Genomic DNA, 14,755 nt, shown 5'->3' with positions numbered 1-14,755 from the left:
TATCCTGTTCCATTGATCTGAGTGTCTGTTTCTATGCCATTACCATGCTGTTTTGAGCTTTGTAATATAATTTGAAATTGGGTAGTGCCTCCAGCTTTTCTGTTTTTTGGGTTTTTTTAAGCTCAAAATTGCTTTGGCTATTCAGGATCTTTTCGTATTCCATATGAATGTTAGCATTGCTTCTTCTATTTCTGTGAAGAAAGTTGTTGATATTTTGATGGAGATTGCATTGAATTTGTAGATTGCTTTGGGTAGAAAGGACATTTTCACGATGTTAATTCTTCCCATACCAGAGCCTGGTATGTCTTTCCACTATTTTTGTGTGCTCTTTAGTTTCTTTCAGTAGTGTTTTGTAGTTCTCATTGTAGAGATCTACATTAACCTCCTTGGTTCAATTGGTTCCTAAGTATTTTATTTTGGGGGTGACTATTGTAAATGGGCTTGCTTTCTTGATTCCTTTTTCTGCTAGTTCATTATTGGAGTATAAAAATGCTCCTGATCTGTGGGTGTTGATTTTGTACCCCGCAAAATTATTAAAATTGTTAGTCAGCTGTAAGGGCATTCTGGTAGTCTTTAGGTTTTCTATCTATAAGATCATGTCATCTGCAAACAGGGACAACTTGACTTTGTCCTTCCCAATCTGAATGCCCTTTATTTCTTTGTCTTGCTTGATTGCTCTGGTTAGGGCTTTCAATACTATGTTGAATAAGTGTGGTGAGAGTGGGCAAACCTAATGGTTTGTCTATTTTATTTATCTTCTCAAAAAACAACATTTTGTTTCACTGATCCTTTGTATTGTTTTTGGGGTCTCCATTTCATTTAACTCTGCCCCGATGTTAATTATTTCTTTCTCTCTAGTACTTTTATGATTGGATTGTTGCTGTTGTTCTGGTTCTTTGAGGTGTACAGTTAGGTCATTTATGTGAAGTTTCTCCATTCTTTTGATGTAAGCATTTATTGCAATATATTGCCTTGTCGGTATTGCTTTTACAGTATCCCACAGGTTTTGGTAGGATGCATCTTTTTTCATTAGTTTCAAGAACGTTTTTGATTTCCTTTTTAATTTCTTCTTGGACCCATAGGTCATTCAGGAGTCTGTTGTTTAGTTTTCATGCACTGGAGTAGTTTCCAGAAATTCACTTGTAATTGATTTCCAGTTTTAGTCAATTGTGGTCAGAAAAGATACTAGGAATGATGTCAGCTTTGAAAAATTTGCTGAAACCTGTTTTGTGACCTAACATGTGGTCTATCCTGGAGAATGTTCCATGTGCTGATGAGAAAAATGTGTATTCTCTAGTTGTTGCATGAAATGTTCTGTAGATGTCTGCCAGGTCCAATTGGACTATGGTTAAGTTTAAGTCCTGTGTTTCTTTGTTCATTTGTGGCATGGAAGATCTTTCCAATGCTGAGAGAGGGGAGTTCAGGTCACCCAATATTACTGTGTTAGGGTCTATCTCTTTTTTTGTTTGTTTTTTGTTTTGTTTTGCTTTTTTTTTTTTTTTAGATCTAAGAGTGTTTGCTTTGCATCTGGGTGCTCCAGTGCTGTGTGCATACATACTTATGATTGTTATGTCTTCTAACTGGAAAGGTCCCTTTATCATTATTTAATGACCTTCTTTGTCTCTTTTTATGGATTTTGGCTTGAAGTCTATTTTATCTGATAGAAGAATAGCCACTCCTGCTCAGTTTTTGTTTCCATTTGTGTGGTATATCTTTTTCCATCCCATCACTTTTAGTCTGTGTTTCTTTATAGGTGAGGTAGGTCTCTTGAAGACAGCATGTAGTTGGTTCTAGCTTCTTTGTAGTCAGGCAATCTGTGTCTTCCTAATGGGGAGTTTAGTCCATTTGCATTATGGTTATTGGTAAATGTTGCTTTCTGCCTGTCATTATATTGCTTTTTATTTAGATGTTTTAAATATCATTTGTTCCTTTTTTCCCCTTTTATTTTTCACCTTCGATGTTAATTAGATTTTTGACGTGACATGATTTAACTTCTTTCTCTTTCTTGTTAGTGTTTTGGTTTTCATGGTGGGTTTTGCTCTTTCTTGTAAATCCATGAGAGTGATTATCATTTTGCAGTTTCTGGATGCAGGGCTCCTTTGAGAATTTCTTGCAGGGCTGGTCATGTGGTACTGAACTCCCATAATTTTTGTCTGTCTGGGAAATACACTACTTCTCCCTCATTTCTGAAGGATAACCTTGTTGGGTATAGAATTCTTGACTGGGGCCCAGCCCTGTGGCTCACTTGGGAGAGTGCGGCGCTGGTAGCACCGAGACCGTGGGTTCAGACCCTATATAGGGATGGCCGGTGCAGTCCCTGGTTGAGCGTGGTGCGGACAACACCGTGCCGAGGGTTGCGATCCCCTTACTGGTCTAAAAAAAATTAATAATTATTGTCAGCAGTTCCAAGTTCCGGAGCAAGGGTAGATTCCCAGTTATTTCTACTATCATCAGGATAAGGAGGCTGACATTTGTTGATGTAGTCAACCACTATCAGGATTCAGTGCCAGATGCCTGGAGGATGAACATTTACTTCAAGCCATTAGTAAAGGCAATCCTGTCAATCGCTATATGTATGTCATGGATACCAGGCCCAAACTGAATGCAATGGCCAACAGAGAGCTGGGAAAGGTTATGAAAATGAAGACAACTATTCTAATATTAGATTTCAATTTGTTGAAATTGAAAATATTCATGTTATGAGGTCCAGCCTCCAGAGATTATTGGAAGTCAGTGGTACCAAAGGGCTTTCTGTCAATGATTTCTGCTCTGGTTTGGAGAGCTCAGGATGGCTTAGCCATATCAAAGCTGTTATGTATGCTGCAATCTTCTTAGCCAAAGCAATAATGGTTGAAAATGCAAGTGTGTTGGTACATTGTTCTGATGGTTGGGATAGGACTTCCCAGGTTCGTTCCCTTGGTTCTCTTTTATTGGATTCCTACTACAGGACAATCAAATGATTCATGGTTTTAATAGAAAAAGATTGGATCTCTTTTGGACTTAAATTTTCAGAGAGGTGTGGCCATTTGAATGGTGACCCAAAGGAAGTCTCACCCGTGTTTTCTCAGATCTTGGAGTGTGTGTGGCATGTGACTGAACAGTTTCCACAAGGCTTTTAATTCAATGAAGCATTTCTTCTTCAGATCCATGAACATATTCCTTCATGCCAATTTGGAAACTTCCTTGGAAATTGTCAGAAAGAAAGAGAAGAACTGAAGTTGAAGGAGAATACTTACTCCCTGTGGCCATTTCTTTTGGATGACCAAAAGAAGTACTTAAATCCACTCTATAGCTCCGAATCTCAGAAATTTCTAGTTTTGGAGCCAAATACAGTGTCTTTCAACTTTAAGTTTTGGAGAAACATGTACCACCAATTTGATCAAACATTGCATCCTAGGCAGTCTGTATTTAACATAGTTATGAATATGAATGAACAAAATAAACAGTTAGAGAAAGATGTTGAAGACCTAGAATCTAAAATCAAGCAACGCAAAAATAAGTAAACAGATGGTGTCTTCACCAAGGAATTGTTACATTCAGTTCATCCCGAATCACCTACCCTCAGAACTTCTCTGTGTTTTAAAGAACAGACTTTGCTACCTGTGAATGATGCTCCTGGAACTATAGAAGGCAGCAATCCCACAGATAATCGTTACAGTGAATATGCAGAAGAGTTTTCCAAATCAGAACCTGCTGTGGTCAGCTTAGAGTACGGTGTGGCAAGAATGACTTGTGAGACTCATTGAGTATTTTTCGGACTGACTATAGTGCAAGAAATGGATTTTTGTGAGGGTGGTGATGTTTAATGTTGAAGAGCCATGAAAAATATTTCTAAGAAAGCCTTAATTCTCAGTTTATCCTTTACCCTTAAGTTTTATAGCCTAGAACAAGCTGTTTTGTTTGTAGAGAATTGTGCTCTCATTACTGCAGAGGTTGCATGCTCCAATACTCCTATATAAACAGTTGCAGAAGAACACTGTTTAGTTTATGTTTAGCTGGCCCCACTTCCATATCCAAAATTAATGAGACTTAAGGTTTTGTTCTGATTATGATTTGTTTAGTGCTACATTTGACGATTTATTATTTACAGCTTAGACAGATTATTGACTTCCTAAATATGTATAAGCACATTTGACTGTCTTTTGTATATGGATTGTAGCATTCCATTGATTCTTATTTTGTGGTTGGCTCTATTCCTTTGATAACTACGTAAGTTTAAAGAGCCAAAGTTCTAAAACTGTTCTGAGAAACATGAATAGTGCATATGTATATATATTTTAAACTGCCTCATCTCAAAATGAATTGCTATTTCTAGAACTTTCAGTTTACCCAATAACTTTCGGGTTAAATAAAAAGGGAAGTACAGATGGTTTAGATTTTGTTTGGTTGCATGAGTTTTAAAGCAGTCATTTCTGTGTGTAATATTTTTTTCTTCTTTGTTAAATATGGAAGAAAAAAAGGAAAATTAAGGAGAGCCTAGTATAAATTTAACGTTTAACAAAGCAACTTAAACTCTGGAAAGGGTTTTATTTTGCTATGTTATGTTAACTGTTTATGTACTAGTAACATTTAAATTATCAACAACAAAAATACTTGCAATTGGCAGTATCACCTAGCTGGCTTTAAAATTGAAAATTTAAGTAACATGGCTGACATCAGGTACAATTCAAGGGTACTAGTAATTTGCATTGGATCCTCCAGGCTTCTCTTTATTACACCTATATCTGTTATATTAGTTTTGAATGTAAATACCTTTTTCAAATGAAAAAAAGCTTTATTGTATAAGAGCGTATCTAATCCTGATTATTTTTCCAGTGCTTTTCTGTCATACGTTATGTAATAAGAAAAATACTTCTTTTTAAACAGTAACAGAAATGTACCATAAGATATAGTATGTGATTAACCAATCCTACTTTCATATTTAAAGACTGGGAAAGGAAACTTAATTCCTGTGACCACAAAGGGAAGCTTTTGTGCCTTGGTTTCAGTCACTAATGCAATTTCCATGGCAGACTTCTTGTATTCAGCTCTTTAGTTTATTGTTGTAATCTTCAACTTTAGGCACATATATGTGTGTTTATATACTCACACGTGGACTAAGAAAGCAGTTAACATCCTAAGTGACCTACAGGGTATATGTTGGCAAAGAGAAGATTGTGTAAATGTCTTATAAAATTGGATTTATGTTCAGTGTGTTTGGGAATGTCTAGCATGTAAATAATTTCATATACTATTTAAAGGTAATTAAATGTTCATGTTTTACTTTGTTTTTCTTTGGAAAAAATAAATGGGATCAGGTAATGGTTTTTTTTTCTTGTCTAAGCAAATGGACCTGCACATTACATTAACATAACAGTATAAGTTTTGAGCAATACACTTTTCAAAAGATTGTTGGTAAATAATACTTGTTATATACAAAAATAACTTCCAAAATATTTAAAATAAGCATAGTGGGCTAAAAGGCTCAGCAGATATAGTAAATTTTTTAAAAATGAATTTAGAACATGGATCTAGAGGGTATATAGGAAATAACTGGGTAGAAGGGTTGCATGTGTAGGAGATTTTCCTAAAGTAGGAAGGAGGGTGATGACATTGAGGAACTGAAAGAGGACAACGTGTGACTGGAGGCCACAGTGGTGGGAAACGTCATTAGTGATGAGGCTGCTGTGGATGGAAAGGCCAAATTGCACAGGACCGTAAAGAGGATATTAAGGATTTTTGGTCTTTGTCCTAAAAGTAATTGAAAATTGTGAAGGGTTTTAATTAGGGTAGGGACATAATCAGATGTGATTTTTCTGAATGGCCTAAGTGATTGTTAAATGAGGAGAATGAATTGAAGGGGTTCAAGGCAGATGCTGAGAAACCAGAGACAATTTACAAAACTAGCTCCTTTCCAACAGCAAGAAAAACAATAATAATTAAGCTGTGGATAGATGAGAACTGAGTGCTTACCAGGTGCCAAGCACCAAGTACCCTTATGTACGAGTATTATCCCATTGAATCGCCACAAAACAATTAGCTTAATTTTATAGGTGAGGAAAATGAAAGGGGGATTAGAGAATTCAAACCTAGGCCATCTGCTGCCAGAGCTCACATGCCCAGCAAGTGCAGTATTTTGATTGAAGTAAAAGAAAAAGCACTGCGATAAAATACTTTTACTTTCTCATATTCTTGTAATCAACAGCTGGCATTTGCAACATGACTATGAAGAATTAAAAATAAAAGATAGAGAAGGAATTTTTCTTTGTGTAAATATGAAGACATCTGTAATGCAAACCTAATCAGACCTAATGGCAAATTAACTTATAACTTTCAGGAATGTACTTGGCAAGCTTTATTTTTGCTACCTTATGTACTTTTTTTAATCTATATACATAATGATCTACTTTTACTATTCTATTAAAATTTTTTTTATCTATAGTAGTAATAATCTTTGTAATATAGCTTTCTCTCATTAATAATGTTTAATTCAAATCACTAAGTTTGAGGATTTTGCATATTTGTTTATTAATTCCATTAATTTATTGTTTTGAAAATTCTACTAAATACAATACTAAAAACTAATCATATATCACATGTTGTATTGAACTTTTCCCTCTCTGAAAATGAAATCATTGACTTTGCACAAAATCACTGTGTCACTACATCGTCATTATTTCTCATCTCATTCAGTATAGGTTAATGGTGTAGTTTCTTAGCAAGTTAAAATAAATAGAATATTAGAGTTACGTTAACATTTTGTACGTAAAATCATAAATGTCTTGAACCATAAAATATTCAAAAGTATCAAAAATACCACTTTACCATTTCAAATGCAATTTATAAACACAGGATGTGGAATCTCAAAGGTGTCCTTGTTTAATATCAACAACTGAAAAGTGAATCACACATCTGCTATTTGTGAATTTTCTCCCCTTGACGCCTATTTCAATTTCCAAAGTTGGCGGTGGTAGTGGTTGTGAGAGGTATTCTCCTTTTAAGATGTAGCCTGTTTCCTCCTTTTTCATTTGGTCGTGGTGATGCCATGAATTTAAATTTGACTATAAGAAACTTGCAGAAGGATGCCATGAATTTAAATTTGACTATAAGAAACTTGCAGAAGGAAAATGCCAACTTCATTGAAAGAAGTTAATGGAGTTTAGTAAAATCCTTTACTAAGAGCCAAGTGTTTTACAATTGATTTAATAGTTCTAGTAGCAATCCAACTCTATAGCATAGTGACTCAAATTCTGGAAAAGTTCCTGATTCAATTTTCACACACACACGCGCGCGCACACACACACAAGATTAGATCATCTCTTTAAAAAGATAAAATATGCAGAAGAGAAGATGGGATAACATACTCAAGTAAGAAATAAAAATATTCTGTCATAGTTGCATCATATATTTTTATACTTTGAGAGAAATAAATCAATGCAAATAATACCGTAATCCTCTATGTTCCCCTCTCCCTCCTTATGAACCCAGTAGCAGTATTTACAGTAAATTTTGAAGCTATACATGTTTCTATATTTTAGTACATATATCACAAAATATGCATTTTATTTTTAGTTCTCATAAAATGATTTTAAAACTGTATAAAACATCTGTACTTTGCTTGTTCACTCAATATTATGTATTTGAAACCAATCTATGTTGGTGGTTCTGGTTTAAATAGTTGACAGTTGTACAATATTCCATTGTTCAGATACATTAACATGTATTCTTCCATTTCTCTACTGATCGATATTGAGTTGCAATGTTTTAATTAAAATCCTGGTGTAAGTCTTTTTGGGGATATACGATTTTAAAAATTCTTTATAAACTTTCCTTATGGTATGTGCATAAGTGTGCATTTCAAATCATAGGGCATACATATTTCCAACTATATACATAGTAATACATTGTTTTCAAGAGTATTTGCAGCAATTCTACTAGTTCTTTTCTTATCAATATCCTGATATTTTTTTCTTGAGATTGCATTATTCAGTTTTGTCTATTAAGCCTTGTGTGTGTAAGTGTGCATGTGTGTGTATATATATATATATACACACACATATATACACACACACACACATATATATACACATACACATATATATACACACACACATATATATATACACACACACATATATATATGCAAAACATAAAGAAGGAAATGATAAAGACTGTGGTTAACTTGTAATAAGGAATTGTACATTTATTCATCTCTATCTTTATTCATGAAGTGATCTTATTCAGTCTTATAGTTTTAAATACGATCTATATTCTGAGGACTTTCAAATTTATATCTCAACTATGGAGTTCCATATTAATTCCAGTCCTGAGTAAACAACTGTCTACCAGAGAGTTCAAAGTGAATATATAATAGCTATGTCAAATTTAACTTGTCCAAATCAGAGTTCTAGATTTTTTCTCCCTAATCTTTACCCTCCTCTTATCCTCCCTGCCATCACCGCGATCACAACTCACCATTGAGAAGCCATCATCTCCTTCCTTATTGGTGCAATGGGCTTCCAAATTGTCTTGCTGCTACCACTTTTGCCCACTTACAGTCTATTTTCAAAGTAGTAGTGAACTGCTGAAACCTAGTTCACTCCTCTACTAAAAATCCCCCGACTCATTTTAATTAAAATCCAAAGTCCTCACATGGCCTACAGGGTCCTATGTGATCTTGTCATTATTACCTCTCAGACATCTCCTTTAACTTCCCGGCCCCTTGTGCAGAAAGCGACAGCTCTTCACTGTTCGTAGAACACAACAGAAACATTCCCATGTGTGCACCTGGATGGGGACTCTGTTCCTCCGGACATCAACAGCCCACTTCCATGATCCCTAAGCTCTTCACTCAAAAGCCACTTCAGAGATGCTTTCTAACCTCTGTATCTAAAATTCCAACAGCCTCCTACACAACATACACCCAAAGTGTTAAATGCTTCTTCTCTGCATTGTTTTATGTTCTCCTGAGCACTTATAAATATGAACATACAGTATATATGAATGGATCTTCACCCCTTAGCACAGTGCCTCCCACACAGTAGACACAGGCAGTAAATACTTCTTGATTTAATAAAGCATTTATTTTAGTGAATCTTATAGTTTTACCATAAGTTATAAACCATAACCACATTTAAATTTAAGATGTACACATTAAAATTGATTTAACTGTTAATAAATGTCAACTTATTTAGAAATGAGTTTCTGAAGTCACTTCTTTACATTTTCTGTGAAGCATGATTTTAAACACAATTACCAAAGTAGGTAAGTATCAGGAGATTTGATTTTTTTTTTAAATTTTATTTATTTATTTATTTATTTTAAATTTTATTTTGTCGATATACATTGTAGCTGATTATTGCTCCCCATCACCAAAACCTCCCTCCCTTCTCCCTCCCCCCCTCCCCCCCAACAATGTCCTTTCTGTTTGCTTGTTGTATCAACTTCAAATAATTGTGGTTGTTATATCTTCTCCCCCCCCCCCTCGGTTTGTGTGTGTGTGTGTGTATGTGTGTGTGTGAATTTATATATTAATTTTTAGCTCCCTCCAATAAGTGAGAACATGTGGTATTTCTCTTTCTGTGCCTGACTTGTTTCACTTAATATAATTCTCTCAAGGTCCATCCATGTTGTTGCAAATGGCAGTATTTCATTCGTTTTTATTTTTAAACCATTGATAAGTCGTTGCTAAACAGAAGATGCAGCCAACTTCCCATTTGATCATAATGAAATGTTTTGCACATTAGAGTAAGTATTTATATAGACATTCAACCTTTCCAAAATCCTATTTATCAATATCCAACAATAGCAGGTGTCTGTGCTATCTTAGGCAAATACATTATCTCTCATAATGTATTATTACAGCTCCCTTGCTTTCTGAAAAATAATGCTTATTCAAATACATTTTACTTTATATTTACATGTTGCAAATTTAGCAATACCATCAAATTTCCCTAGCTAAAAATATTGCCAATGGCACACACACACACACACACACACACACACACACACACACACACACAATTTTTCCCCCCCCTCATGCCTTTGAATGCATCAAGTAAGTTCAGAACAGATTACAGGGAAATAGATGCAAGTTAAATTTATTTGAAAATAAAATCACTTAAAATACCTGCTGTGAAACAATCATTACTGTACAGTAAGCTGTGGTCTTTGGTTCAGTTTAGCTTATAGTATCTAACTCATTATAATTTACCCACATTTTCTTTAATTTAATATCCTTTACTTGTTCCCATGATCCCCTGCCCTTAAAATAAGTGAACCACAAACTTTTGATTATGATCTTGTGGCCATAGAAAACTTGGAAAATATAATCTTAATTTAAAATTAGCTCTTTTCTCTTTAGGTTGAAAAAATCCTTTGAATTGCATACTTTCTCCTAACCACAGGTGATATTTCATAAGTTTAAAGTACATTTTCTTAAAAGGGTACTTCCACATAGTTTTCCATGCCTTCATTCAGCAGGTAACACAAACCTTCATAATCCCCAAATGCTGCACTTCAAAGTTATGCTCAGGAAAAAATATTGAAAAGAAGAGCTTCTCTTTCTAGTTGATTTAAAACATCACTAGCTTATTTTCGGTACACATATGGAGTTACTTTTAAAAAGAAATCTTGGAATATTGCCAGACTACATACAGGAAAGGCTTTTCTCCAGAGAGAGCTAAAATTCATTATCTGAGCTTTGGGACAACGATATTCCTTCAAAATTTGGACACGTCTTTGTTTCTTTGTGATTAGTGATAGTAGTTTGACTTAAAATAAAGGAGTACTCAATATGTGAATATAGTCTGAAGAAACCAAGTAGTTGTATTGTTTTGAACTGAAACTAATTAATAATTATCCACTTAAATAAAATATTATTTTTATGATGCTAGTTTTAGAATGAACTGCAAAATATTTTTTTAATCTAAAACTATTTACAAAAATGTGACACTTAGGTGTTTATAAGTAATATTGTATTAAAGTTGAAGTTTGGACCCTTTGTCTTCTTTCTCTTCTCAGTAAATTGTTGGCTTCTCTAATTTAAATCTACATAATTATTTTTTTCTAGGAAAAAATCACTAAAGCCAAGGAATATGAGGAAAATATGATTATTTTATGATTTATTACTGATCATTTCATCATAAGAAATGTTTAATTTAGATTTATTTTTGAAGCATAAAATCAACCTTAAAATGTAGGAACAGAGTTACAAATTAAGAAAAAAATCAACATTAATTTTATTCATAATAATTTTTTGTTTTTTATTATTTATTTATTTATTTATTTATTCTTTTTTTAAGTTTTATTTTGTCGATATACATTGTCGCTGATTATTGCTCCCCATCACCAAAACCTCCCTCCCTTCTCCCTCCCCCCTCCCCCCCAACAATGTCCTTTCTGTTTGCTTGTCGTATCAACTTCAAGTAGTTGTGGTTGTTATATCTTCTCCCCCCCCGTTTTGTGTGTGTGTGTGTGTGTGTGTGTGTGTCTGAATTTATATATTAATTTTTAGCTCCCACCAATAAGTGAGAACATGTGGTATTTCTCTTTCTGTGCCTGACTTGTTTCACTTAATATAATTCTCTCAAGGTCCATCCATGTTGTTGCAAATGGCAGTATTTCATTCGTTTTTATAGCTGAGTAGTATTCCATTCTGTAGATGTACCACAGTTTCCGTATCCACTCATCGGATGATGGACATTTGGACTGGTTCCAACTCTTGGCTATTGTAAAGAGTGCTGCGATGAACATTGGGGAACAGGTATACCTTCGACTTGATGATTTCCATTCCTCTGGGTATATTCCCAACAGTGGGCTAGCTGGGTCATATGGTAGATCTATCTGCAATTGTTTGAGGAACCTCCATACCATTTTCCATAGAGGCTGCACCATTTTTCAGTCCCACCAACAATATATGAGAGTTCCTTTTTCTCCGCAACCTCGCCAGCATTTATCGTTCAGAGTCTTTTGGATTTTAGCCATCCTAACTGGGGTTAGATGGTATCTCAATGTGGTTTTGATTTGCATTTCCTGGATGCTGAGTGATGTTGAGCATTTCTTCATATGTCTGTAGGCCATTTGTATATCTTCCTTAGAGAAATGCCTACTTAGCTCTTTTGCCCATTTTTGAATTGGGTTGCTTGTTTTCTTCTTGTAAAGTTGTTTGAGTTCCTTATATATTCTGGATATTAATCCTTTGTCAGATGTATATTTTGCAAATATTTTCTCCCACTCTGTTGGTTGTCTTTTAACTCTGTTAATTGTTTCTTTTGCTGTGCAGAAGCTTTTTAGTTTGATATAATCCCATTTGTTTATTTTTCCTTTGGTTGCCCGTGCTTTGGGGGTCGTATTCATGAAGTCTGTGCCCAGTCCTATTTACTGAAGTGTTTCTCCTTTGTTTTCTTTAAGAAGTTTTATTGTTTCAGGGTGTATATTTAAATCCTTAATCCATTTTGAGTTGATTTTAGTATACGGTGAGAGGTATGGATCTAGTTTCATTCTCCTGCATATGGATATCCAGTTATCCCAGCACCATTTGCTGAAGAGGCAGTCCCTTCCCCAGTGAATAGGCTTGGTGCCTTTGTCAAAGATAAGCTGGCAGTAAGTGTGTGGGTTGATTTCTGGATTCTCTATTCTATTCCATTGGTCAGTGTGTCTGTTTTTATGCCAGTACCATACTGTATTGTTTATTATAGCTTTGTAGTATAGCTTAAAGTCAGGTAGTGTTATGCCTCCAGCTTTATTTTTTTTGCTCAGCATTGCTTTGGCTATGCGTGGTCTTTTATTGTTCCATAAAAATGGCTGGATAGTTTTTTCCATTTCTGAGAAAAATGTCTTTGGAATTTTGATAGGGATTGCATTGAATTTGTATATCACTTTGTGTAGTATGGACATTTTCACTATGTTGATTCTTCCAATCCAAGAGCATGGGATATCTTTCCATCTTCTTGTATCCTCTCTAATTTCTCTCAGCAGTGGTTTGTAGTTCTCATTATAGAGATTTTTCACCTCCTTGGTTAATTCAATTCCTAACTATTTTATTTTTTGGGTGGCTATTGTAAATGGGCAGGCGTTCTTGATTTCTCGTTCTGCATGTTCACTATTGGAGAAAAGAAATGCTACTGATTTTTGTGTGTTGATTTTGTATCCTGTTACTGTGCTGAAATCATTTATCAATTCCAAGAGTTTTTCTGTAGAGGTTTTAGGCTGTTCGATATATAGGATCATGTCATCTGCAAACAGGGACAGTTTGACTTCATCTTTTCCAATCTGGATGCCCTTTATTTCCTTCTCTTCTCTGATTGCTCTGGCTAGTACTTCCAACACTATGTTGAATAGGAGTGGTGAGAGTTGGCATCCTTGTCTAGTTCCTGTTCTTAAAGGAAAAGCTTTCAGCTTTTGCCCTTTCAGGATGATATTGGCAGTGGGTTTGGCATATATGGCTTTAATTATGTTGAGATACTTTCCCTCTATACCTAACTTATAGAGGGTCTTTGTCATGAATGAGTGCTGAACTTTATCAAATGCTTTTTCAGCATCTATAGAGATGATCATATGGTCCTTGTGTTTGAGTTTATTAACATGGTGTATCACATTTATTGATTTGCGTATGTTGAACCAACCTTGCATCCCTGGGATGAATCCCACTTGATCATGATGAATAATTTTACATATGTGTTGCTGTATTCTGTTTGCTAGTATTTTAGTGAGGATTTTTGCATCTATATTCATCAAGGATATCGGCCTGTAGTTTTCTTTTTTGGTTATATCTTTACCTGGTTTTGGTATCAGGATGATGTTTGCTTCATAGAATGAGTTTGGGAGATTTGCGTCCGTTTCAATCTTTTGGAATAGTTTGTAAAGAATCGGTGTCAATTCCTCTTTGAATGTTTGGTAAAATTCTGCTGTGAATCCATCTGGTCCTGGGCTTTTCTTTGTTGGGAGCCTTCTGATAACAGCTTCAATCTCCTTTATTGTTATTGCTCTGTTCTAATTTTCTACGTCTTCATGGTTCAGTTTTGGGAGCTTGTGTGTGTCCAGAAATTTATCCATTTCCTCCAGATTTTCAAGTTTGTTGGCGTATAGTTGTTTATAGTAGTCTCGAATGATCCCTTGTATTTCAGATGAATCAGTTGTAATATCGCCTTTTTCATTTCTAATTTTGGTTATTTGAGTCTTCTCTCTTCTTTTTTTTGTTAGCCATGCTAATGGTTTGTCAGTTTTATTTATCTTTTCAAAAAACCAACTTTTTGATTCCTTGATCTTTTGAATTGATTTTTGGTTTTCAATTTCATTCAGTTCTGCTCTGATCTTAATGATTTCTTTCCGTCTGCTAACTTTAGGTTTGGATTGTTCTTGTTTTTCTAGTTCTTTAAGGTGAAGTGTTAGGTTGTTCACTTGCCATCTTTCCATTCTTCTGAAGTGAGCGTTTAATGCGATAAATTTTCCCCTCAACACTGCTTTTACAGTATCCCACAGGTTTTGGTATGATGTATCATTGTTTTCATTAGTTTCAATAAACTTTTTGATTTCCTGCTTGATTTCTTCTTGGACCCATATGTCATTAAGTAGAATGCTGTTTAATTTCCATGTGTTTGTATAGTTTCCAGAGTTTCATTTGTTATTAATTTCTAGTTTTAATCCATTGTGGTCTGAGAAGATACATGGGATAATTACAATTTTTTTGAATTTATTGAGACTTGATTTGTGACCTAATATGTGATCTATCCTGGAGAATGATCCATGTGCTGATGAGAAGAATGAATATTCTGAG

At 34.7% G+C, this 14,755-nt stretch overlaps 1 pseudogene; it reads left to right on the top strand.

The window, feature by feature from the left end:
* Positions 1–2,392: 2,392 nt before the first annotated feature.
* LOC134387372 (myotubularin-related protein 6-like) lies at positions 2,393–3,746 on the top strand (annotated as a pseudogene).
* The last annotated feature ends 11,009 nt before the right edge of the window (positions 3,747–14,755 follow it).

Source organism: Cynocephalus volans, chromosome 10, assembly GCF_027409185.1.
Source record: "Cynocephalus volans isolate mCynVol1 chromosome 10, mCynVol1.pri, whole genome shotgun sequence".
Classification (NCBI taxonomy): domain Eukaryota; kingdom Metazoa; phylum Chordata; class Mammalia; order Dermoptera; family Cynocephalidae; genus Cynocephalus; species Cynocephalus volans.
This window is presented reverse-complemented; position numbering and strand designations above follow the sequence as displayed.